Source organism: Xiphias gladius, chromosome 24 (assembly GCF_016859285.1).
Source record: "Xiphias gladius isolate SHS-SW01 ecotype Sanya breed wild chromosome 24, ASM1685928v1, whole genome shotgun sequence".
Lineage (NCBI taxonomy): Eukaryota > Metazoa > Chordata > Actinopteri > Istiophoriformes > Xiphiidae > Xiphias > Xiphias gladius.
In genome coordinates this window covers 12,009,441-12,036,508 of record NC_053423.1, presented here as the reverse complement: position 1 = coordinate 12,036,508, position 27,068 = coordinate 12,009,441, and the positions used below count along the sequence as shown (strand labels likewise).

The following is a 27,068-nucleotide window of genomic DNA, read 5'->3' as shown; positions in this document are numbered from 1 at the left end:
AATTTTACAATATTTTATTCATATAACTGAACTTGCAGTTAACTATTCCAACCATTTATCCAGTCATTGAACCATATCAGTTACTTATAGCTAACTATTTCACCCATGCATACACTAAGTAAACGATTTATCCCTTACTTTGAGCTAACTATTTTAACTATTTATCCATTCCTTTTGATTATTTCAACCATTATTAGTTACTTTTAGAAATTTTTTCCAAATGTTTATATTTGTTTTTCTGCTTCTCTGTAGGTTTGCCAACTACTTTTTATGCACTCTTAATTACAACATTGTTCGACTGTTACAGCTCATTCAATACGTGAAAATTCTTTAAATCAAATCATAACTTCTATTTTATCAAAATTAGTTGAGCTACTCCACAATATTTTTTATCTACTGGGGTACAAGTACCCCTACTATCGAATATTAACACAAAAACATATCATGGTTCCAAGAGAAAAAGCATGACAGAAAGAGTACACTGAAACTAAGAATCTTAAAAAATGCAGTTATGTTATGACCAGTTCCTCCCCAACACACACACAACAACAAGGCCACGGGAAAAGCGGCTGGCTCTAAGACAAAGGACTGACAAAATGGCTACAAATAAAGGAGGAAGACAAAAGGAAAAGGGGGAAGGCTGGGGTCAGGGTTTGGAACTATGGCTTCTACATTCAACCAAGGAAGGAAGTGCCATGCTTTAAGAGCCTCAAAACACATGAATATATAACGAGAAGATAAAAGGAAACAGTCAGACCAAATCATTTCCTCGTGAACAAGAAAACACCAGACAATTTTTATGAATTCAGTACAGCATCTTCTAACACTGTGATTTATCTCTGTGTGACTCTTGCCAGGCCTGTGTGCCTCTCAGCAGGCCTCTTTCTGTGTCAAACCCGCCCTGGTTCTCACTACACCTCTGCAACCAGGATATCCTGTTAAATGTTGATACCAGCAATTCGTAACAACTCTCTACAGCAGCCAACCGACCTCCCGCTGAGGCGTGAGCCCGACTACAGGGGCAGAGAGTCAACTCTTGCACTTATATTGAGCACATATACAGCAAAATCTACTGTATGTGTGTCCTTGTATCTAAATCTGCACACACAGAAGAACGAGTGACGCATGGAACTGCAGTGTATTGGTGAACAAGGTACAAGCCCAGCCTAAATAGTGTGTTGCGAGCATAGCAAGCCAGCTATTTGAGGTAAACAAGTGAGTAAGGTATTTGGATGGCATCCTGCAAACCCAGGTAATATAAACACTGAAACGTTTAGAGACGAGGAGACAAAAAACAAAAGAAGATACTTGCCAGAGGGGAAAAAACAAAAACAAAAAACAAGGCAAAATTGGGCCTAAAAGGCACAATTAATCCATAATGTGCATTGTGAAGGAACCTTTATATTGCCAAGTAATTACTTTCCAACGCACCAGATTTATCAGCTGTGTAAGGATGCTCTTTCTTTATCCATTCCAAAAATTATAAACTACTGTCACCACATTTCCAATGCCCCCAAGAACGTGAGGCCACAACGCTCAACTATCTTAAAAACACATCCGCTCTTTGACATTTCCATTCTTTTCTGGTTACATGTGGAAAACCCACATCGGGTCCCATATCAGATCAGCGCACAAGCATGTACAGTATATACCCAGACATTTACTTCTCCAGTCTGCAAACATCTAACCACAATGTTCGTGCCCACTGGTGACACACAGGAGAGGAGAGGAGGCATAAGAGTGCACAGAGCCACACCCTGAGGCCTACTGCATCCTGTGTAGCATGAAGAAAGAGTAGAAAAACACTAAGAAAACGTGAGGACTCACCCGGAAAACTTGACAACCAAGCGGCCCAGTAGTTTCTCTCCCAGTCAACCTGCTTCTTGTGCAAACAACTGCTCAATGAAGATAGAGAAGGCAGCTCTTTTCTAAGCAAGTTTAGTTTGAGTATCTTCCTGCAAGTGAAGTGCCTTCAGCATCATAAGCTATAGAGAAAGACTTCACAACAGTCTGTGCACTGCTACGCCTCAGGCAAAAGAGCAACCAAGAGAGTGCTGAGAGAGACAGGCAGAAGGAGGAAGTGGGCGTTTGTCAAGAAAAGAGGAAACAGGTCTGTCAGTGAAAAAAAGCGGCAAAATTCAAAGTTAAGATGACAGCAAGCAAGGAGAGATTGCTGAAGTTAAGAGTCACATGTAAAGAAAGACAAAACATGCATCCACACCATCCCCTGTAAATTACAAAGAAACCTAACTGAGCTGCTTGGATTAATTGACGGCAGTTAAATCTTACAAGTGTCTCATTAGTGTCCACGTCCTCCACTGAGACTAAGCTAATGGGGCCTTAAAGCACGTTTGCTTAGCTTAGGATAAAGACTGCAAAAGATGAGATACAACTAGCCTGGCTCTGCTCAAAAGGTAACGGAATCAGCCTACCAGCACCTATGAAGCTCATTAAATGGCAAGCTGCTCCAGGAAGTTACTGTGCCCGGGCAAGAAATAGTCAAGCACAAAATACCCATAAAACTCCAATGTGTTGTCTTTACAAATTAAACAAACAAGATGTACCATGTTAATTAATGATTTTTAGAGGTGCCAATAGGAGGATTTTCTTACTTTTGGGCAGAGCCAGTCTAGCCGTTTCCCCCCTGGTTTCAGTCTTGATGCTAATTGGCTACAGGGTGCTGTAGCCTTATATTTGCTGGACAGGGTGGTATCAATCCCGTCATCTAACTCTTTGCCTTGAAACTAGTTCAACCCATGTCTTAGTCAGTGTACCATACGTGTTGATGATAAGACAGCTAACCTAACAAGACATGCAGCACACTATAGGGGAAAGGGCCAGGGGAAAAGACTCAAAAAAATCCTTAAAAATATATGCATCAACCTTAGAATACGGGTTATCACTTCTACAGCCAAGTTAGACTGAGTGATGCATTTAATACTGTTGTTTAAAAACAGCGAGTGAATAGGTGATTACCATTACCCTAGCTCACACTTTCACTTCCACCTCTAGCTCCCGCCAATCACTACTGATGCAACAAAGCTAGAGCAGTCTACAACAAGTGCCTGCAGAGTGAGTCAGATGGTTTGTGCTGTCAAAAAGAGCACTGATCATGAGCTAAGAGGCTAAATGCCCAAATGAAACTTTTACTGATTGGGCAGGGCGATGACATCTTCATTTTTAGACTTAGAGCGCACATGACCATCTGTGCAAGTGTCACACAAAAACAGATGTTTACTCCACCCAGGATGAGGTCAACTTTGGTTCATATGAGCCTCATAAATGCAAACATCCAGGACTTTTAGTTCTTACTCAAACTCCCACAGAGCCTCAGGAAGGCATGTATCCAAGTAGCAAAACATTTCAAGGCAGCAACACCAGGGAAAACAAAACAAGCTAATAGAAACATATCATGTCCTTATTGAGTTTTTGTTTTAGAACATAGAAAGAAAGACTAGGCTGCCAGTGAGTTGAGCGGTCATGTGGTTATTTTGTTGAAGCCAAACCTGAGTGCCATGGAGACCCGAGGAAGCGAGAAAGTTTAGAGGACCCCTGTCACTAATGACTCCTTACTAGACAGTGAAAAATATTTGTGTGCACTAAACGCAACTGCCTGAGTGAACAGTGCTGCGTCAGAGAGCTCACTGGGGACCCAACTCCTTGTCAAAGTTTTAATAATCTATCCAAACTATCTCAGCTCCCTCATGGATACCCTGACTCAGTATACTCCTTCAGCCCAACTCACTCACCCAGGATGCTGCACCATGTCTGTCGTCAACCTTTCAAAATTACCCCAAGTCCCCCCCTTCTGCACTCCACAGGCTGCTGTGTTTTGGGTACAACATTGTTGAGGTTTGCATCTTTCACTCCTTCGAAGCAGTCCAGCCATATTTTTGACCCTGAGCAAACACCCTGAGCCCCTGACTCTATGAGAAATGTAAGCAAAATCAGTGTATTTAGCCATATCCTGGTGGAAATACGAATGTTTGGAACCCATTTAGCAGATGAGTGGAGAAGTTTCATGATGTTTAGCAGTAAATACTTCTTACTATTGTTATCTACTGTGACAAAGAAGAATTCAAGGTGACTAAAGCTGTTCTCTATGAACAGGGAACAGCCAGCTTTAAAGCCTACAAGTGATGATGGGGTGATACCAAAGAGTGGAGTATCAAGTCTCTTCTGGAACCTCTAAAAACTAGTTTGTAATCATGACCTGCCATGTTTACATGTTTGTCATTTGTTCTGGTTTCATAAATACCATCAGCAGATCTAAAAAACAAAGAAAGAAGGAAAAAAAAAAAAGATGTTTTTGAGTCAATCTGGGAGCAGCAGATTGTTGTGTGGAGTGCTAAACTGTCTGCAGCTGTCTGTCTCTGCTGTTTGTTGTTCCAATCAGAAGTTATTCAACCTTAGTATGCAAGACTGGTTGTGCTGAAGCAATGTTTCAAAGAAAAATGTGAGACATACGTACTACTAACACACGTTAAGGATTGAGTTTTTCCAAATCAGATATTTTTGACTGGCACAACAGGGAATCTGCCGTGCTAGTGTAGCAGTGATTTGTAGGCAATTGTTTTATTTACAAAGCATGAAAAATTTGAACTTGTGCAGCAGTAAGACAGTAGTGTACAGAAGTTTGTACAGAATATAATGTGGAGTGTAGTGTACCGGAAACATACTGTAGCTTGAACCAAAGCAAGAAACTAGTTAAGAAAAACAACAGTTTTCACTTCACATTTCAGTAAAACCTGAAACATTGTTAACTTTTTTTTGCCTCATTTTGACTATTTTTTAGTGTTAAACTTAAAGCTACAGTATGAAACTTCTTTCAATTTCAATATTTTTTTTAGTTGAAATATGCTTCAAAAAACATCTTAGTGTGGAGAGATGCTATCAAAGGCTTTTGTGATCCAGACTCATTGAACAGCCTGGCAGCAGTGAAGAGATTTTCCCTTCTGAATTTTTTGAATGAGTCTCGCCCTTCTAACCAATCTGAGAAGGCCAAAGTCAGTGGTGGGAGCGCACGGCTGTTAATCAATATATGATGCGCTTCTTGTTTTACTACTCCTCTCACACCGAGGCTTCAAGCTGGTATTAACTGCTGGAAGACGTTGCTATGGTTGACTCACAGGTTACACATACACATACATATAGACATACTCACATGCATACATATACACAAGAGACTCTCCATCCTCTGTGGCCCTGACCCTGGCTCACATTACTACTGTTTGCTTGTAATGTTCAGGAATTCGAGCTTATGATTACACTCACCTTTAAATTGCTCTATATGAAAACCCAAATGTAAATGCACATTTTAAATAATAAATGCTAGGTGTTGACGTCATTCAGTCGATTAGGGTTTCATAACCCCTCTCTCCTATTTTTTCAAACATAAAGTGAATTTGCACGCCAGACGCAGTCAGCTTGCAGAGGAGGTTGTAAGGCAAAGATAATTCCACAACTCCTCAGGGGATCATCTATTATTCAAAACCACATCCAAATTTATTCCACTTGAAGAGGAGCATCATGCCTTACTCGCCATCATCAACCTCAAGTGGTTATGATCCATGCATTACAACATACAGTGGTCTGTGTTACATATGGTTATGGTACAAAGCGGAAGTCTAGGCCACGTTTTAGTTTACAGACTGCACATCAGCTTGTGAAACAACACCTCACAAGTAAGTGTGTGATCACACAATATCCTGCTTCCCAAAACAACCAAAGCTCTAAAAACAGATCAGTAACTATCTCCTTTGGCCTTGTTCACAAAACAACTGCCTGTGGCTTTGCTGCTAAGCTAACGTATGCTAGTTGTCTTTATGGAAATGATTAAACACAAACTACAAGCCTGCAAAAAAATACAGAGTCCTAGTATTCCCACACTGAGTAGGATACTGGGAGAGAGGCAGAATTCCTACTTGTTAGAGTCTGATGAGGGGGTCTGAATTGGATAAGATTTACTGGGGGCCACCTGTAATTAAATTATCATGGATCACATGTAATAACAGCAGGCCATTCCTACTGGGCAGAAGATCTCGATTGAATTACAGTTTGGAGTCTGGATCATCATCATCAACACTCCTCCTTGTATGCATATGTTGGTCTGCAAACCATCAAAACAATCAGTAATGCATGATTAGATTACAGAAATGTCAACTCAAAAGAAGCATAATGAGACTTTGACCTTAGAGTTTTAGGGAAATGGGACATGTATGTGACATTATTTCCTTCCATTATTTTCTGAACAAAAAATGGACAAACATGAAATCACACCTTTCATCAACACCAGTCAACGGTGAAGATCACAGGGGCAAAGTTAATAAGTGCACAACTGGCTTGCTAAGGGTCTACTTAATTGGACCAAAAATTCCTGGGTCTCTCTCACTGGATGAAATGTCAAGTCGTTACACTATTAGTTGGGTCTCAATGCCCACAGGTTGTGCAACTATCCACTTATTATCCTCTGTGATAGTTTATAATAATAATCATTGGAATGTGGCCACACAGGCTAATGTGCAAAACAGGTCTAGTTGGAAATGGACTTACTCATGCTGTGATTATGCTAGTGTAACACGTGCCAAGTTTAGTACATACTTTGTAAAAAGTTTGGACGTATGCTTTTGTTTTTTTTTCATCTGCTATAATCAAAAGGTGTTTATTAAGCAAATCCTTACAGTATATTTGCACAGCTACAGTCAGCAAAGCACCAGCAGGGCACTTACTAAGAACCCCCCTCCCATATTTACCCTACAGATGTGAGAGTGGTATCGATCTTCTCATTAAACCCTCAGCAAGAAAGCGATTAGGCCCATTTCCCAAAACGTAAATATTACGATGAGAATAATGCAAAAATAGGTGTGCATACTCAGTTACTAACTATGCAAACAGTGCAACAAAGAAAGTGATCTGATAAGGTGAGGGAAAGTGCAACAAAAATTCAGCCAATACTGATCATCAATAAAGGTGAAAATGTTTCGTGTTTGAAAGCCAATTGCCATTATCTCATTATCAACATCATGACTGACGATGGCTGAATTCATTTTGATGTTTATTTGAATGTATTTGGTGTTTACAGCATCCAGACAAACATGATGACATATTGTTCAGAAATGAGGTTCATCACTGTTCCCTGATCAGTGTCAACTCATGATATTAGGGACATTTAAGTGCTTATGAAACATTACCTGTCCTATTCAAATACCCTAGCGCATATATTTTAATCCTGTGCACTTAAAGCATGTGTAATCAAGAGCATTATGTAAGGTGACTATTACACGATTTTTCTTCCATTGCTCCGTTAACTGAAACACAATAGGCTAGGTGCTCTGTTCACACACACAATCCCTTTTCTCTTTAGATTTAAAAATAACATGCCATCCTCCCCCATTACATAACTAAATATCAGTCACCATCAAGGTCAGCAGTGAGAGCTTAAAAACAAAAAAGAGGAGCACAATTAGGTGTTTACCCTGGAAGCCTTTTCACTGCCAGTTAGGGAGAGAGAGAGAGCGAGAGAGAGAGAGAGAGAGAGAGAGAGAGAGAGCGAGAGAGAGAGAGAGAGCCCAAAGGCTTAGTGAGTCACTGACAGTGTGACCTTCTGCTCTCAGGCTTCGCAGCCCTGTTGGAAACAGCCTATATCCAGGTCAAACACCCACTATCCGTGGTGTATTTCTTCCAAACTGACAGATATAGAGGATTGAGTTATGGAAATAATGTCTGATCCAATGTTGTCTTCGAAGTTCGATCCAAACCCGGAAATTCCTGTGGCAGCAGGAAACATTATCATTGCAGGGGTCGCTAGATTCTAGCTGTGATGAGAGCAATCAATTTACCATGTTGTGTGCATGTTGACTTGTGCAATTAGTAAATAGATACTGGTATCTATTTTAGCGGTAAGCAGGCTGGAATTCTTAGGAATAAGGATTTACTGCATCATAAATATAGCTACGGTTACCATGAAAGACACCACTACATCATACTTTCCTCCAAAAAATTCTGCGCACTCCACCACTCGTCCATTCTCATGTTCACCAGAAGGCTTTTTACGGACCTCAGAATAAATTCTGAGGCTGATAACAGCAGTCTCCAAACCTTAAATTACCTCAGCTTTACCAAAAGGAGAGTTGTGGTTTAGGCAGATAAATATGTCAGCTATGCTATGTGCGTCCCCCGCAGACTCCACAGTGGCTGGTCTGGCTGCAGGCCTGTGGGGTCTTTGGCGTAATCAACTTACATAGCTGGACCATTAGGATGAAGCTGGAAATAAGAACCTGGATATTTAAAAGGAACAGACTGGAATCAATAATGTGACTGCTTTTAATACTCAAAAATGCACCAGTGTATGGGTATAATCATCATGCAGACTATGGAGGGGATTCAACCAAGCATTTATTGAGGTGCAGATTTACTCCAAGCTGAAAACTGGAACTGCGTTATCTTATAAAGACATTTCTTATACATGATTAGTGAAACAGAAGAACTCATGATAGGGTTTCAGCTAACAAAAGGAAAAAAATTTTTTCCAAATAGCAAGAGGCTAGTAGGTTCTCTAAACTGAGAAAATCTTGAGCATTGCAATGCTCCAGAGTGACTTTTTACTGTTCTGTAGTATTTGTAGCAAACACTTTTCACACATCAAAGAAATGGTTATAAAAGAAATAGTTCAACATTTTTGGACAGTACGCTTATTAGCTTTCTTGCCAAGAATTTGTTGAATAGATTGATATCACTCTCATATCTGTTTGTTCTCGAATTAACATGTCCTATCTGGTTTGATTAATCCAAACAAAAACTGGAGTGTAAAAAAAAAAAAAAGAGACAAGTTGCCAGGATGTCACTGCACCCAGCCACTAGACCTACAGATAACCCCTCTTAAAACCACAACTTTTTGTTTTCACACTTTGGTTTGCTTGAGCTTAAAACTTGAGCTTCAAAAGTACTCTCTCTTAATATCGCCACATTGGGAAAAATAAAAGATTGAAGAGTGATAAAAAAGAAAAACATCTTTTGCCCAAGGCAGGGCCCTTAACTTTCCTATCTATTTCAGCAAAAGGAAAGTTGAAGTCCATTTTTCAAGATTATGAAATCTCAAACAAGTGCTTTAAGTGGCGCAAGCTCAACAAAGTCAAAAGAAATGCAACAAAAGTCTGCCTTGTTTCCAAAGACTCAACAGTTTGTGACGTAGAAAAACATCAAAGTGCAATTCTTCAAAGCAGCAGAGAATGGGGGGGGGGGTTGACCAGACCTCCCCCCCTCCATTGTTGTCTCATCACTGCAGACAACAATGATTGGAGCCTCTGGGGCCATGCTTCAAGGAACAAGCCATCCTGAAAAGTTCAGTGGACCATTATCTGTGTGTGTCTGTGAGGGTATGTATAGAGGGGATGGGTAGGGACCACACAAAAACTCTGCCAGGGCACGTGAGTGAGGCGGGGGTGAACGGTGCTTTTTGGTTGGTCAGAGAGGGAAGTCATGGAAACAGGTCTATAGTCCCATTGTCTAACTGTGAAGCCTGTATATATATGTGTGTGTTGGAGGAGGCGGGATGTATTGTGGCATGAGGAAGGATCAGCACAGCATTCTTCATTCACAAGCAAAAAAACGCCTCCATCATAAAGTGACCTTGACTACTATAACAGAACAGAGAGCACATCCGAGCACCTCTCTCACACCCCCTCCCATTCCAAGTGAGTGCATTTCAGAGAAGGCAAACAGCCACATAAACATAAACTGTATTTCTTATATAAAAACACTGACACAGTTACAAAGCCAGGGCGTCACTGAAAAAACAGAAATTAAGTTATAACTAGCTCCAGTTTCCACATTGTGTAACTAATCAAACCATGCTACTGCAGCACAAATCAATAACTCTTCTCCTACACAGTGTCATGATAGGCATGTTTTATCCTGCACATGCCTGCTAGTCTGGCTCATACACACACTGCTACAGAAACAAAAAATAAACCCTACAAAAGCAGCAGTTGGAAAATCCAACTGCTTTCCTTTCAGTCCTAAAATAAATCAGTTTTTAAAAAGGTAAATTAAAAAAAAAAAAAAAAAATCCACACTCATTCATATGTTTTAACTGGCCCCTACCGTTCAATTCAGCTGGGTCAAGCTCAAATGTCTTTCAGTTCTACTAAAAGTTTAGCAATAAAAAAAAGACTGAAATCCCACTTCCTCAAAAGTGCTAAAATTACACCCGAAGCAGCAGGGGGGAAAAAAGTACCAGACAAAAGGTTATTCTGGAAAAGATGGCTACACAACCACAAGTATATGCCCTAGCAAAAGACAATGGACATAAAACTACCTTTTATATTCCCTTCTGTGAGGCATCTCATTCATAAAACACAGACAGTGGTTATCATTTCCCAGCTAACCGTATACGTCTTTTGAGGGATCATCCATCCCTCAACTGGATTATCACTGTTCATGAAGAAGATAATGTTGGTAGAGTCTCTGTGTGCTACTTGAAAACCAAACGACAGGTGCTATAAGAAGTGACTTCCACGCACACGCACACACACACACACACACACACACACACACACACACACACACACACACACACACACACACACACACACACACACACACACACACACACACACACACACACAAACCCACAAAAAGAGCAGTACACTCTGCTGAGCAGGCGTGACTCGAGTTTAAGTCCCAGAATAACGCAGTGGGGATTATACAAGAACAATACTGTAGCTAAAGGCTTAGTTTCACTCATTTTAGAGAGAAAAGGGAACTTTTCTGCCCAAGAGCATGGGCAGTATGGCAGAATATGGTAATTACTCTAAGTGTAGGCTTCATATGTTATGGTGCACATCTTTTTAAACAACTTCTTTCCCAAATGAATGAATAAAGGAAATGTAACCAAAGTGGGAATTGCTGGTACAACCTCCACGTGTAAGTCAATTACATATTTTTGTACTTTTACTTTATTGTATATTATGTTTTAAATTTTGAATTTGTATTGTTTAAAACTGAGTTTTCCTATACTTGAAAACGTTGTATATATGAAATTCAGTTTCATATTCTTGACAGTTTACTTGGAGCTGTAGCTCAATTGAGATTCAAAAATACTGACCTTCAAAACTGGGCCTATTTTATACCATAAATGTCTGTAAGTAGAGAAATAACAAGTGCATTCACTGTATTAGTGCTTTCAAGAAAAGAAGCGAAAAGAGTTTTTAATTACACTTTGATGTAAAGTATTGAAACATAAAGCCTGAGTAAGGACATGTGATGTTCCAGCCCTCATTGATGCTCGTTGAGAGGACTGCAGCATCGCGTCCCTGAAGACATGTCTACAGTAGGGCTGGCTACCAAACTTCGAGACTTTTATGGCACCGACCGAATTGCTTAGATACTATCGAGTATCGAAAAATGCCTTGTCATTCGGTACCAAATTTCTACACCTAAGGAGTAAATCTCATCAGCGTCAGTAAGCCAATAAGCATGGAGCATGCTTATACCAAGATCAAATAATGCTGGTGATTGGCTTCCTAACATAATGTTTCATGATCACGTCATAGAGGGATGCAGGAAAAACTATCATATTTTTTTTTAATTTGACATCGTATTTGATTTTTTTTTTTTTTTTTTTTTTTTTTTTTAAAAACAGAAAAATGGTGTCTGGTCAAATTTTGACTTATTTGACAAGTTTGGTCCTTGAAACTGCAAATATGAATGTTTACGAAAATCCACAGTTTGCAAAAACACTACGATGATGTAACGCAATCAACGATTTGATTAAACCAATAAGTGTAGATTTGAGGGATTCACAATCCACCATGACCTTTTAAACAAATAGCTACATGATACACTAAGCATTGTTATGTAACTGTCCAATGCTAAATTATTACAGTTATAAATACAGTCTTAATGGGGTTTTAAACTAAAAGGTTACTGGTACGCTGATAACTAGACAGCTTTTTCAGATCTGCTTTGTTACATTATAGGAGCTTAACTCCCTCTCCTCACGGTGCTGGTAGGGCTGGCATGTGCTCCATCGATTTAAATGGGATTTGAAGGATTGGGCATCCCGGGTCAGGGAATTTCCATTGCAAATGTTTGCCGAGCCACCAGGAGCAGGCTTTCGTTTTGTTCAGCATTTAGACAAACATACACAACCAGTACTGCTTTCAGACGGTTTCACATCAGGGAGACGTCTACAGTCGTACACACCGGAAGACATTGTATATTCTACAAAGTGTTTGCATTGCATTGCAAATTTTCCCATTTGAAGCTTGATGCACACAAAGAGTTTCTGGGGCTTTTGGTGCCTTTGGTGTGGACGGGGTCAACACAGTATGACGAGGTCTACATAAAAATTGAACACTGCCTCTATAGCATCGCTTCTGCATGCCAGTGTCAGAACTGAGACTACAGTTGGTCTCATGATTCTCAGTTGCGTTGTCAGGTATGGTGATGACAGGATCCAGTTATCAATGTTTGTTGTAACGTGGTTGTATAAATGTCATCATCACCTTTGAATCAAAAGTTCAAGACAACCTTTTTTTTTTTTTTTTGGTACAAGCACACTGTTTTTGTCAGAAATGGGGTTTGATTCTTCTCGCTTAAAATTAAGCAGCAATTTTTCCTGGATTCTGATTCATTTTAGTTTGGGTTTTTTTTTCACTTTTTTGAACTGATTTTCTTTAATCTCTCTCTCATACACATTACTTTCATTTTTTTGTTTCTAACCAATCTGCCTGTGGAACCTTTGTCCTATTGTGCAACACTGTTTTGCCATTTGTTTTGTAACTTAGGGAGAAATTAGGAGCTCTTGGTTTGAGGCAATAGAGCTCCCTTCCCCTTCCAGCAAACAGTGCACCATCATTTTCATGTTAGAATGAAACTGCATAAAGGCAAGAAATAGAAATAGAAATAAACCATTGATACTACAGCTGCAGAAACACTAATATCAGTACCAGCTTTAGGCTGATGCTGAGAGATCTGATGCTGCAGGTCGCACTGATTGAGGAGGTGCCAGACTCCTTACCTTTTAAATGATTTAAATGAGAAAATGTCTGTGGTTATTTGTGAAAATGTTAACATAAAGATGAAAAATGAGGACCATGGGATACTGTTTAATAAAAAACAGTATCCCATTCGCTTGTGCGAACAGTTTGAAAAAGATTGTTAAAGAAAATTGAATTAATGTATCCTACATAAAGTATAATCTTAAAATGTATGCTTGGTCTATGCCCAGCTGCTGATGAATTTACATTACTCTTTAGCCCTACAGGTCTTTTTATTTTGCCATCTCTCTTGTGGAATAAAAACTCTTCACAGTGTGTGACATTTCTGTGCTATTGATAATTCAGTCTGCCATGAACTGCTCACGTGTGCGTGTGTAACGCCAGTGCTGTACACGTCATACACATCTCTTAATGAAAACACGGTCTCCACTTAGCTGAATTCAATAGCTCAGAGGATTACCCATCTCCACTGGAGCACATAATAACAAAAGGTCATATCATCATCATAACTCAACAAACCATGATCCGCCGTTGCTTCTTTAATGGCTTTTAAAGTGTGTCAAGGCCCGAATCGCAGCCACCAGTAAGGTTTTTTAATGAACACGCCATCCTCTAAAGTGCCAGCCTGCCAGTCATGCTGCCCAGTTTTGAATGCCGTGTCACTCTATCCCCTGTTGGGTTGTGCTAGCCTAGATCGAGATGTGCAAAGAGCCCGAGAACATTTGGGATTGATTTGTGGCTATTTTTACTTGTCCTGCTTGAACTACATGGTTCAGATACTCAGAGGAAGAAGTCAGGCGTTGAAAAACCTTATTGAACTCCTAAAAAAAACAAAAAACAAAAAAAACCATTGGAAAGCTAAATGGTGGTGGAAGAATGAACACTTTAGTGTAGAGCTTTCATGGAATAATAATAATAAAAAAACACCTTTTAATAGTAGTGAGGAATAAGCTACAGAGTACCACTGGTCTATTATTTAAAGGCTACTGGCCTTCTGAGGAGTGAAAATTAACATGCTGAGAAAGCTAAGTGCCCATGTGAACACACACACCAGACAGGTTTAATAAAAGAAAGGTGGTATAAGCTGTCTCAAATGACCTTGCACCTTGATAAACTCGACACACAAGGTAGCAGCATTTCCTCCAGAAGCCGCACAGGACTGCTGCACTCATACAGTGCTCCTCTCCACCAGAGCAAAAATGACTCCTCTTATTAAACCATAACTCAGAAGAGAACACAGGCCCTCAACAACAATCATTACCTAAGCATATAGCAAACAGGCTACTGTTCAATGTTACTGGCGCTACAATTATGTTAGCACTGATTACTATCATCACTAGCGTAATAAGCGCTCTACGGGAGCACTGACATTATGGGAGATGGTTCTGATGCTCTCTTGTGGAAATCTCCTGCTGCCATTGCCAACTCTCTGTGGTATATAGAGTCATGCAAGCACACACACACACACACACACACACCCGCTGGGGAGAGGGCTAACGTAAAGCTCAACTGTGTATCTGCTCTAGGTGCCGTGAAAGGATTCAGTCACTTCACATATCAACCATCTACTCGCTGTGACTGGCACAAGTGAGTGGGAACAAAGGAGTCACTGTGGCTGTCACACACACTCCTCGTTACACTCACCCTTTGCTCTGCCAGCTGTCTCTCTGTCCCCTCCCACAGCCTCCCCCCAGCTGTGGCTATACATCAAGCAACCCTTCATTCCACGCACACACGCAAATACACCCACCAGCACACATGTTTTGGGTTGGCTTCAGGAACCGGCTTCACCAAAACAGTCTCTTCCTCCCTGCTGGGTGCTCTTTGCCTATTCCCCACACTGACTGACTGGCTGACTTACAGCACTGTTGGAGGCACAATGTTATTCACCAACCACCAACAGCTCATCAGTATCAAACCAATGCACACAGCCACAACGCACGAGCTCACGCTTGCTACAAATAACACACTGATTTTCAAAATATTTTCCATGCATGTCTTTTTTGCCTTAGCGTACTGTCTCACAGATGCTTCTTATTGTTCTTTTGCTCTTGCTCCGAGACTCTTTCCCCAACCTCCACTTCATGCAAGCCACACCCTTTCACCACAATGCCCTCCCCTTTCCTGACAGATGCCCAATGCCCAGTTTTTGGGCTCACCCTTTAATTTTCTAACCCCTAAACTCTGCCCTGAGCCTCCCACTCGCCACTGCCTTCCTATTATTTATTTATCCCCCACGTCTTTTTTTTCCTTTTTTTTTTTTAAACCATATGCTAAACCCATGCATTCCCCTCCCCGTGTTTACCCTCTGACAGGCCCCAGCTCTGCCTGCCTGGTCAGTCACGAGCCAGCGCTGATGCCAGCTCGGCCTCCACCCTAGCAGTGTGGTAACTGACGTTTTTTAAACACTTTCATCCCTTCTGCGTGCCCAGCCCGAGCCCTGCAAAGCCATTCATTGGGGCTTTGCTTGTGGCTGCCTCAATATTGTCAAGTTATAGGACAACTGAGGGAGGGGCTTCACTTGCGGTGCAGAGCCAGTGACAAGAGTTGAAATGAGGCTGAATTTAGGCTATTTATGGACTGGGGCATAGATTTAAAGAACTTAATTTTTGCCTTTTATGGGTTAATTGCATGTAACCCACATTTATGTGAAACAGAGACAGAGGGAAATAGGGGGAAGAAAGAGGGAAAGAAAAACACAGTGGAGGGCATTCCTTAGGCAAGGCTTTCATTGCTGTGGGTACGATTTCATTGAAATGATGTAATCGGTGCATAGCAGTCCCCCATACATCTATTCACTGTGTGCATGGAAACAGACATCAGACTCAACATGTTTCACTACTCAGACTGCCCTGTAACTGATGCTGAACAACTAACCACATTACATCGAGTTTAGGGGTTCTGCCTACACTCCTTGACCTCTCTCTTCAAACTTTCTGTCAACAGGAAGCAGATCAGTTCACCGGCAGGCATCGGCAGGAAGTGGCTCACCTTCCAACTCAACTTCCACCACCACAACGGTTGTTCTTCTTGGAACTGACGCTCACCTAAAACTTCTAATACTTTGTACGAAATAAACTTTTAACACGGTTTAAAGACTTCTGCATCCAGTAGCTCTCCCGTTATTGTAAAAATGCCCCTTGGTATTTCCTGTGCCTTTCTTTCACAGAACTGTCTGGGCTGGAAAATGCAGTCAGACAAGTCGGACACACACACACACACAAATACAAACACAGAGTGTTAAGCTTCCCCTCCATACAACAAAAGAACAGACACAGCAACAAGCCCCAAAGGCAATGTTAAACCCAGCTAGTCTGCCACTACAATACCCCTCTTCTCTCAATGGAGAGCCATGCTGAGCCCAACTGTGCTGAGCTGTACCACGTTATTCTTCAGTTTTTAGCATAGCTGGGAATAAAATAAGGGCCATGCACACTGACAACGTGTAACATCCACAGGAAATGGAAAACACTGATGTGTGGCCAGCACAGACCAGCGGGGGTGACACGGGGTAAGGCAGGTGGTTTACAGATTGGGAATCTGCTCAGGCTACAAACGGCAACAGAATCCAAAGCTCAACACAATGGCTCGACTGAGTCTGAGAGACAACAAAACCCTCCTTGATGTTTGTTCTCAGATGGCAGAGAAGTGCGAGTGTCTACCTGTAGACGCAACAACACTGGCAGGAATGACAGGAAGCAAAAACACTGATAAGTAGGGGAAAAAAAAGGAAGAAGAAACTCAAACTGGTCGTCCTACGGTTGTCTTCACAACCGAAATACTAGTACTACTTTTTAATACAGTTTGTTATAATTGTTTTGAAGTGAGCCAACAGACTTATAAGTTCTTGTAATTACTTAGCTCTGCTTATGACAGAAAAGAGGCAAAAAATAACAGATAAGAAAGATAATAAATATAGATAATAAAGACACAAATGAATGTGATGATATGTCTGTATGTGTTTATGCACATCCATTGCTATATGTCTGACATGCCTAATAAACCAAACAGCCTGGGAAATGAACAGAATCGAATTTAAAACCTCCAGTTGCACGCCTTCAAAAAACATTATGTACAGAAAATAGACAAGGATGAGGGCAAGTTGAAACACCACTGCCTGCACACAATGAAGAAAAAATATGAGCCATCCAGGAGCTCTCTGGGTGAGTTACTCAGAGTTGTTCTTTGACGGCATCAACATTCCCGTGGGCAAGGCTTCTGTAGGCCTATGAAGTTTTCTTCATGCAGTTGTTATTTTCCTGGCCTCAGATCACATTTGCTCCTTGCTAACAGGTGATGAAAGGCAGCGTCAGGGTGTGAGGGTGATTATGGCTTCATTTTACTGGCTTGTTAGAGCCAAGAGAAACTCACCTCAGGCTGCTGCTGAGCTTAAAAGTAGCAGCAGCGGAGACGACCACTGGAGTTTTGAGCCAGTGGATCTTTTCCAGATACCCTGACAAACGCTGCTGCCGCTGGTCAATGTGTGGGCAGCGAGGGTCAGAAACTGGGAAGTATGTATAGGCAGAGTTATTTATATGGAAAGCTCTGGTGAAAACATGGAGAAGTATGGAGAGGAGCCAACAGTAATAGAAGGATGAGAATGCGAAACAAAAATGATAAATGAAGAAAAGGGGGAACCAACTAGTAAAGTCTTACAAGGGAGACATTAAGAGAGCAAAGGAAGGAAATAGAGAGGGAGATATCACAGATATCTTGTTTCATGAATGTCCGTCTGTGTTTTGATTTATTCAGAGACTCGGAGGCAGCCCCAACATAAAGCAACAGTCCCCAGCCAGAGAGAGCGAGCGAGTGAGCGAGCGAGCGAGCAAGCGAACTGGTGACCTTGGCATCTTAAGAGAGGCCCTCCACTCCTCCTCAATCTCTTCTCTCTAGAGGTAGCCTTGGCTTTTCTAACGGAAAACACTGCTACAGCACACTGACATCGCAGGGGCTGGCATTGAGACAGAATGGGTTCAAATCTTTAATCTCAGCCCTTACATTAATTATGCATGATGTTTAGCTACGTGTTTTTGAACCTCTGTCTTCAGTCTACTCTCAAGTTGTCCTAACTGAAATAACTTGAAATGAACAAGCTTGCTGTCGCCATGAGCGAGCAAGTCAGGAGAGTACCAAAGGGAATTACTCTCTATAAAAGGTGTTCACGTTTTTGTAGTTTTGTGTAGTCTTTGTGTCGTGATGCAACACAACCATCAAAAATATCAAAGAATACATACACAGTTACACATTTTGCCAGTGTCTTCTGAGCAGGTACTTCCCTTCCAGTCATCCCTACAAAAAAAAAAAAGACGGGGAACACAAGAAAACAAGGAAAAGATAGAGAGACAGAGAGCATGCTGACAATAAAGTAGCAATGTAAGGGTAAAAATAAGTTTTTAGGTTTCTTAGAAACAGTGTCATCCTCCTCCCCTCCCATATCCAACAAAACAACAGGCTACTTTTATTTCTGGTCCATCTCACCGAACCTCCAGTCATCCCTATGTCCTGTCCACTCTCATCAAGTGATGGTGATGACAAGATCATCACTGTGTGTGCTACTGTGACACACAGAGAAAAGACATGGGGCCAACCTCTGATTGGACCCTGGCTTTAACATGTGACTCATAGCCCCCAAACATTATATATACACACACACACACACACACACACACACACACACACACACACACACACACACACACAGGCGATGGCGCACGCAAAGACGCAGATAAGATCAGCCAGACCTTTTCTTTACTTAGGAAAAGAAAAAACTCTCAATTTCCAAACTGAACCTTGAGCATCATATCCTCAGAGATATTAATTAATGTAACTGATGTTCTCAGTGAAAATGTGTGTGCGCAGGGGGGTGGAACAGCATTTTGTAAAATCACGTTCCTTGAGCTGAGGCACTTCTGTGGCCAATTAAGTGTGAAGCCAATGTGTGTGTTTGCTGCTCATTTTCTTATTATAATGCCAGTATATTATCACTAATATACTCAAAAGATAATCATTTCGATTAAAAAAAAAAAAAATCATTGCGGTCATGTTTTACTAAAATAAGCATGTTGCTCTTGGGTTTTCAGTTTAAATTCCTTGTCCTTAACATAAGGACATTATGAATTGTGGTAATTCCTTCAAGCAAAGTCTGCAGCATTTACAAAAAGGGCAGATAAAGGGCTCCAAAAGTCTGCCAAAGAGCCTTTAAGGACTTACCAGGATTTCACTAAAGTAAAGTAGTCTTTAATTCCAATTATAACCGCTCAAAAAGCTTTATACTACTCTTTCCACATATGCGGGAGGAGTCCCCAAATCATGTAAACAGAGTTTGGTGTGTAAAATTAGTGGAGTTCTCCTCTAATGAGTTTACATTCTTAACAAGATGAAGGTAATATAAATTGTTAGTTCTTTTAATATGAAAAGTGCCTGTGACCTTTCTGCACACCACTTCACCTACTTTGTAACCTTAATGTAAGTGAAGCAGAGCATTAAATCTAATTTCCTAATTTGGTTGTTTGTGCTTTTTTCACCTATGTATCCTGCAGCAGGTATGCAGGTCTTATCTTTACTATTAATAAAACAAACAAACAAACTTTGTTACATTTGAAATTTTCTCAGCAAGCAAGCACCCTAAAGCACAACACAAATTCTCCAGGGGATATAACACCTCCTGCCTGGTAGTGACTGGCTCACACCTCATAAAATTTCTGCGTGATATACATTGTGAAAAATTAAAAGTAACACTTCGGCAATGTAGTGGTCAAGTACTTGAAAAAGAACACACACACACACACACACACACACACACACACACACACACACACACACACACACACACACACACACACACACACACACACACAATCACACAGTTACATGGAAGGAATTGAGAGGGATTTTTATGAACTCTAACAAACAACTCAAACAGAAAACTTATTACCACATCAGACAAAAACTTCCACCAAATAATGGTTCATCATTTCTATAGATAACAAAAGTCAAGTCCATACATTGGGGACAGCAGTGCGGAAAACTAGGCCACCTCCATTAACTCACACTTACTTAAGACAGTAGTGGGTAAGAATGTCAGGGGAACTGCACATCATAGAGCCGACAGGGATTCACACTCTCACCTCTGATCCCTTCCCAGCGACTGCGATCCTGGAGGAAATCAGCAAAAATCCATGTGTGTGAGGATCAATCATTGGTAGACCACCCGATCATGTTTTCACAGAGAGGGAGAAAGAGGAAAAATAGTAATGGATGGATGGATGGATGGATGGATGGATGGACGCAAGTGAAAATAACAGCAGCTACCCGCATATGAACAGCAATAGAGATCAAGTAATTACCCATACTATTACACACCACCTAAAGGTCTGAGAGACACATAGACATGCACACAAACACACAGATACATATGCACAAGGGAAAAGCTATAATTAGGTTACAGCTGAATAAAACCTGTGTTTAGCACCTGGGTCAAAATGACGCACCAGCATGCAGCTACTGTGAAAAATGATGCAGGCAAGCCTTGGAGTCAAATAAAAATTGACACAGCACCACAGCACAGAAATTCTGCAAATCTCTGCAGCACTTGTGCATAAATGCCATAAATAATACCCTCTGTGATGTTAACACTCATGACACACTCGCACAGTCCTACTAGAACAGCTGCATACATTGTAGAAGACCATAACACCCACTCACAAAAAGGCGATCTTTACAATGTACCCAACTCTAAAAGTATAGTCAGCTCAAACCTCTCACACAACTGGAGTGGGGATAAACTGGGTGGACTGAGAGACGAACCAACCATTTATCATATTGGGTCAGTAGGCTCAGAGGCTGAGAGACTCTTAACTGAGAGATGCTAAATACTACAAGCACACAGACTCACACAGGGCAAGAGAGGAAGCCAACCTCTCACTCAGTATTTACAGAGCGCTGCGGCACAGCTGGAATGCAGCGGGCAGATTGAGCACACAGAGGGAATCGTATCAGTTTCTGGGTCATCTAGGGCTGGTTCACTCCGCAGAAAGTCTAGACTTGGACCGAAAAACACACACTTGCTGCTTAGACTGATTCATATTCTAACAACGGATGGACTCTCTGCCCGAGGAACAAAACATACACACTTATAGAAGCGCAGAGTAAAAGGTCACAATGCATTCATGAGTCTGTTCCCTCACGCAACCGTTAAGAGATCATAGTTCGTCATAAAACAATACGTTTTGCCATCGGTTTTTCTTATTTATTGCATTTTTTCCACATGTCAAAGAGCTGCTTGGCTCCCAATTTAGCCTGAGGCAACAATCAGTAAAGTGAAAAGCAGAACATGACAGCAGTACCTGTGAGATCTCTTCTCCTCCACCTATATCTGCCTGGCTGTCTGGCACCTTCCCATTGCACCTTCAGTGCCTACCTGCTGTTTTAATTAACTTCATGGAGCAATTATGCAAGCAACATTTATCTCATTTGGAACTGCAAATGAATCTAACCTCAAGATACAGAAGGACAAACCTACCAGTGTGTAGTGCAAGCAAGAATACCAGTGCATTTAAATGGCAAGGCGTTTTTTCTATAAGCATTCTCACTGGCAAAAAAAATACAAAATGTGACAGAGAGATGACAGGAAACTTTGGGTCCTGAGGTTTTTGGTGTCACTTTAATGTTGCAATCCTGAGCTTTTAGGAGAAAAAAAGGGGGAAATGAGTTCATTAAGATGGACAGATAGCAGGCTAGGCATACATCAAGGAGAAAACAATTTACATACCTCCATTTCCCGAAGGGAGCAAGAATAGAGAGTGAGAAAATAGATGGGGGCTGTGCAGCAGTGCAAGAGTGAGCAAATGAGAAGAAAGTGCAAGACACGGGGATAGAGGGAAGGTAAAATGAGAGCGGCAGTACGATAGCATGTGCGACAAAGCAAGTGTAAGAGAGTAAGCTAATGAGAGAAAGATAACAAGCTGCAAGGAGGGAGGAGGCTCTGACGGGCGCAAGGAGAGAGAAACACAGCTCAGAAACTGGCAAGGTTGCACTTCAGGAGGTGGAGAGAGGATGCCAAACAACAGGCAGTGTTAAACAGATACACACCAGGATCTCGTATGTGAACTCACTAAGCGAGGGCAGGCACCCATCCTCTCCCAGAAAGCGCTCCAGTCTGCCTCTCAATCTCTGCCTCTTATCACTAATCTGATTTCCTGGATTATGTTTCAGTATTTAAAACAAAAGATCAAATTGCTGAAGTTTAATTCCATCGGTTTATTTGGCTTATGACTTATGGTGCGAAAAAAGGCTGCTGTTTTTTGCCTTCTCCATTTTCATTTACTCTCTTGTTGCAACACTCTATCGCTGATTTTTAAGACGCTGTAGGGATAAAGAAATATTTATTTTATCAAGACAGCTAACAAGAAATGGAGTTTGCTGTGGCTAATAAAACTTGTTTTCACATGTGTGTGGCTTCTTTTGGACATATAGGTCCCTCAGGTGACTGTAAAACTGAAATATTATGCTTCTGGCACGCTTTACTTCTGAACTGGGCAGCTACTGGCCAAAGCTGAACACACACTAAACTTCACATACCAGTCTAATGGGAGAGTGCACTTAAGTTAGTGGTTAGTCCCAAAGTATGAGATGAAAATTTTGTTCCTTGACTGCTAAAGCTTTGCCAGACCTGAATCTAAAACCAAACATCCATCTCCAACCCACTATCAACCACAGTCTCACAGTGAAGTATTCTGCAGGAGCAGTGCACATAAAGGCCAATTCCTCACAATGCCTCACAAAATCTCACAGTTTAGGGATTTCTCCTTGATAGAAACTCAGATTCTATATCAAATAACACTCTACATCCTCATTAAGAACTACAGCAAGGAAGAAACCAGACAATAATCTCTAACGTTTTTCTTTGATGATTCTCCCAGGAAGGCACTTTACACCAAAATTGCCACACCATACGGTGACATGAAAAGGTGTGGGCACTTCTGGTTAAAATTTCTTTCACTGTAAATAGTGAAGTGAGTAGAGGATGAACTAATCTCCAAAAGACAAAGTTTGAGATGAAACATTCTTTCCAACATTTCAAGCAAGATTAGTGTATTATTTTTATTTTGTACAAGAGTGAAAAAAAATTAAAGCAGCACTATACGAAGGTTTGGGCAACCCAAGAGATTTGAGGTCTCTCATAACTTTTAACAAGGTGTCAGACCTTATGGCTATGGCTTGTTCACAGTCATTGTCGGGAAAGGCCAAGTGTTGCAAATTTCAAAGCTTTGTGAATACTTTGACTCCTCATACCTTGTCCCAACAATCAGCAGCCATGGACTGCTCTAAGCAGCTGCCTAGCACTCTGAAAATTAAAATAATAGATGCCCAAAAAGCAGGAGAAGGCCATAAGAAGATAGCACAGTGTTTTCAGGTAGTCGTTTCGTCAGTTTGTAATGTAAATAAGAAATGGCAGTTAACAGGAACAATGGAGGTCAATTGTGGTGTGGAAGACCAAGGATTGACGATTGGCGGGGATCCGCCGGGCTCTGCCTCTGTTCCAGCGGAACACCAAGACCAAGAAAACTCAGATCTGCTCGTAGGATTGCTAGAGAGGCAAATCGAAATTCTGACTGCTAAAGACCTTCAGGAAGATTTTGCAGACTCTGTACTGGTGATGCATTGTTCTACTGCGAAGCAACACCTGCACAAATATGACCTTCATTGAAGAGTCATCGGAAGAAAACCTTTCTGCATCTGCACCACAAAATTCAGCATCATGAGCTTATAAAGGAACATCTAAACTAGCCTGATGCATTGGAAACAAGTCCTGTGGACTGATGAAGTTAAAATAGAACTTTTGGCCACAATGAGCAACGGCGGGTTTGGGGAAAAAAAGGGGGCAGAATCTCATGAAAAGAACACCTCTCCAACTGTTAAGCACAGGGGTTGATCAATCATGCTCTGGGCTTGTGGTGCAGCCAGTAGCACGGGGAACAATTCGGGTAGAGGGAAGAATGGGTTCAATTAAAAACCAGCAAATTCTGGGAGCAAACATCACGCCCTCTGATGAAAAGAGGATGGCTTCTACAGGATCATGATCCTAAACACACCTCAAAATCCGCAGTGGACTACCTCAGAAGGTGCAACCTGTAGGTTCTGCCATGGCCGACACAGTCCCCCGACCTAAATATCATTGAAAATCTGTGGAGAGTCTTCCAAAGAGCAGCGCATACAAGACGGCCCATGAATCTCTCAGAACTAAAAGCCTTTTGCAAGGAAGAATGGGCAAAAATCCCCCAAACAAGAACTGAAAGACTCTTAGCTGCTGCAAAAAGCATTTACAAGCTGTGATACTTGCCAAAAGGGGTGTTACCAAGTACTGACCATGCAGGGCGGCCAAACTTTTTTTTTCAGGCTCTTTTCTTTTTTTGTTATTTTGAAACATGGAAATAAAAAAGGAATATTGCTAAAAATATTAAAGAAATGGGTCATCTTTAACTTCATGGCTTTTGGAAATGAGATCATCGTATACTCACTTAACTATTCACAGTAACAGAAATTTTGACCAGGCCTGCCCAAACTTTTTCATGCCACAATATAGCCCTTGTCAATCACGCTCTTGAGAACTGCCTGTGTCTGTCTGTGTCTGAGACATGGCCGCACACGTCCCTGTGCTTCTGTATCTGGGTTATGTTTGCTCACGTTTGTTGTCCAGTTGACACATTGAAGCCGGCATGCGTGCGGCTCCATCACAACAGGGAGGTCTCTGGTGGCTAAAAGGGCATGTAAATGGGCTCTCACTCTATCAGAAGCCGCTTGGAAGGGCAGGGGGAGCAAGAGAAGACGACAGTGTGGACTGATGTGGGGAGGAGAGCTGAACCACGCTGTGTGCCAGAGCAAGCTGCTGTCATGATCTTTCCACTGGCTACTGACTGATCAGTGAGGAAATATGGGGCAGAGGTCCCCGAAGGCTCCACGGACATCCAGCGGTCCTTTAGGGACCCCTCTGGGACCGATGGGGGTCTGGTTAGTTTCAGTTTCTCATCTTCAGCAGTGGTTCCCAACTTTTTTTGTCCGACGTACAGCCACAACCCTATCAGACAGGCTCAGGAACCCTTTGAATGAAGTGTTTCACTGCAAAGAAAACACGGTGACTGTGGTGGGTCTGTGGCTTTGCGTGTGAATCCATACAAGACATAGTGATCTTGGAACTTTCTCTTTTTTGTTTGTTTTTGTTGGTCAAGTTTATATTTGTACTACTACCACCTGGAGCGGCAGATCTGCCAATCTGTAATCCCTCTTCCTAAACACAAATGTGGGCCTTTTTCACTTTTATTCAAATCAACATTTCTACTTTTTCAAATTAGCCGAGGTACTCCACAATCTTCCCTCATACATCCTGGTAACTGCAGAAGCAACCCCTGAGGTACTTTTGGTTTGGAATCGCTGATCCACGGTATAATATTTGGGATTCTGTTGAAATAGAAACAACAAAACCTCTAAGAAAAGGGCCACCTTGGGCAAAATCCTTTCAGATGTCTAATGTGGTCTAATCCAGGGGTTTCATATCCAAGAGTCAGGGGTTGCAAGATAATTCTGAGGGGTTGTGCAACAATCGACATGACGGCAAGGCAGAAACACTAAATGGACAAATCCCAGATGAAAAAAGGAAAAGAAAAACAAAAAAACAAAACACTGGTTAAATAGTCTCAACCCAAAGACATATGCAATCTGTTTTGCAAGTTAGAATTAGTCATTGCTTCATTTTAAGGGGTAAAACTGATCTAATGGACTTGAATCAGGGGTTGTATGAAAACTTCTGGGAATGAATGATGTACTGGTTAGAGAAAAAGAAGACCACTGATAAGTCAATGAACTCTAATTTTAGAGGCTGAGTGGAGCTGCCAGATTGTAGCGCATCTTCATATCTTTGTTTTTCATCGTATGGGAGAGAGTAAAGAGCTTTACCATGCATCAGTCTGCCTAGCGTTCTCCCCCCCCCTCTCTCCTAAGCACAGGCCCACGGTGTGGCCGGAGTGCTGGGCTGGAGTTACACACCGCACACCGTAAAATCAGCTCTTTAATTAGCCCGGGGGGGGGGGGCATCTATAAACACACTATAAACACCACTTTTTGCATCGAGCCAACAACCTGCGCTGAAACAAACAAGCCGGGGAGCAGCAGCCTCGGCTTCTTCACGGTAACTCTGCCGCAAACGCACAACTTATGGCTTACAACGCGCACCGGGTTCAGAACCTGGCTCCTATAGGACGCGCGGAGCGGTTTCATTTTCACTGCAGCTCGATGTGTCTGCGTGTCTGCGTGCGTGAGTGAGCGGAGCGAGCTGCGCTTGCCTCCGTCGGCGGACGAGCTTCGTCGGGGGAAGAGCGGCGCCCGGAGACGCCAGGGCCACTTCCCAAAGTGGAAGACCGGGGGAGGGAGAGACGGAGGAAGGCGAGGGGGGAACACGGCGTGAGCTCGCTCCGCTGGAACAGAGGCAGAGCCCGGCGGATCCCCGCCAATCGCCAATCCTCGACATTCAGCGGAAAAACGCGAGGGAAGTGACGCCGCAACACCGCTCAACATCAACATACCTGCGAGAAGAGGAAGCGTGCTCCGGCAAACCTGGCGGGGTGAAGACACTTCTTCCACTACGGCGCTGACGTCCGGAGTTTGGGAGTGAGCGTGTGTGTGTTGTGAGTGTGTGTGTGTGTCACTTGGTGGTGCTCTCTCTCTCTCTCTCTCTCTCTCTCTCTCTCCCCCCCTCCTCTGTCGTGGAGATAGCGCTGATGTTTCCACTTCCTCTTTTTCTTCTGCCGTCTGCTGGCTGGCTTGGTGATGCCAGACCAGAGGATGCGTGGATGCCTGGGAGCAGAGCTGCCCCCCCCCGCCGGTCGCCGGTTAACGAGGGAGCGGTGACATCTCGTCAGGTTCCAGTGTGAGAGTCAGTGGGCTACTTTTGTTACGGCCTGTCTGGCGTTCAGTTGGCAAGCTCGTCTCCATCGCAGAGTCGCTGCAAATTACACAAGACAAAAAACTCTACCTTGAAATGAAGGACAACAATAAAAGCATTTGACACTGGTC

General features: G+C 42.1%; 1 protein-coding gene across 2 annotated transcripts in view; it reads right to left on the bottom strand.

Annotated features, from left to right (window-relative positions):
- elmo1 (engulfment and cell motility 1 (ced-12 homolog, C. elegans)) overlaps window positions 1-27,068 on the bottom strand; it is a 107,947-nt gene extending 80,879 nt beyond the window's left edge. Inside the window, exon 1 of one of the 2 annotated variants that reach the window (XM_040121525.1) lies at window positions 26,579-27,068. The gene's annotated coding sequence lies outside the window, so the exon portion shown is untranslated. Of the gene's footprint in view, window positions 1-1,827; window positions 2,032-26,578 lie in introns of those variants that run through there. The other variant, XM_040121526.1, reaches the window with a different exon arrangement.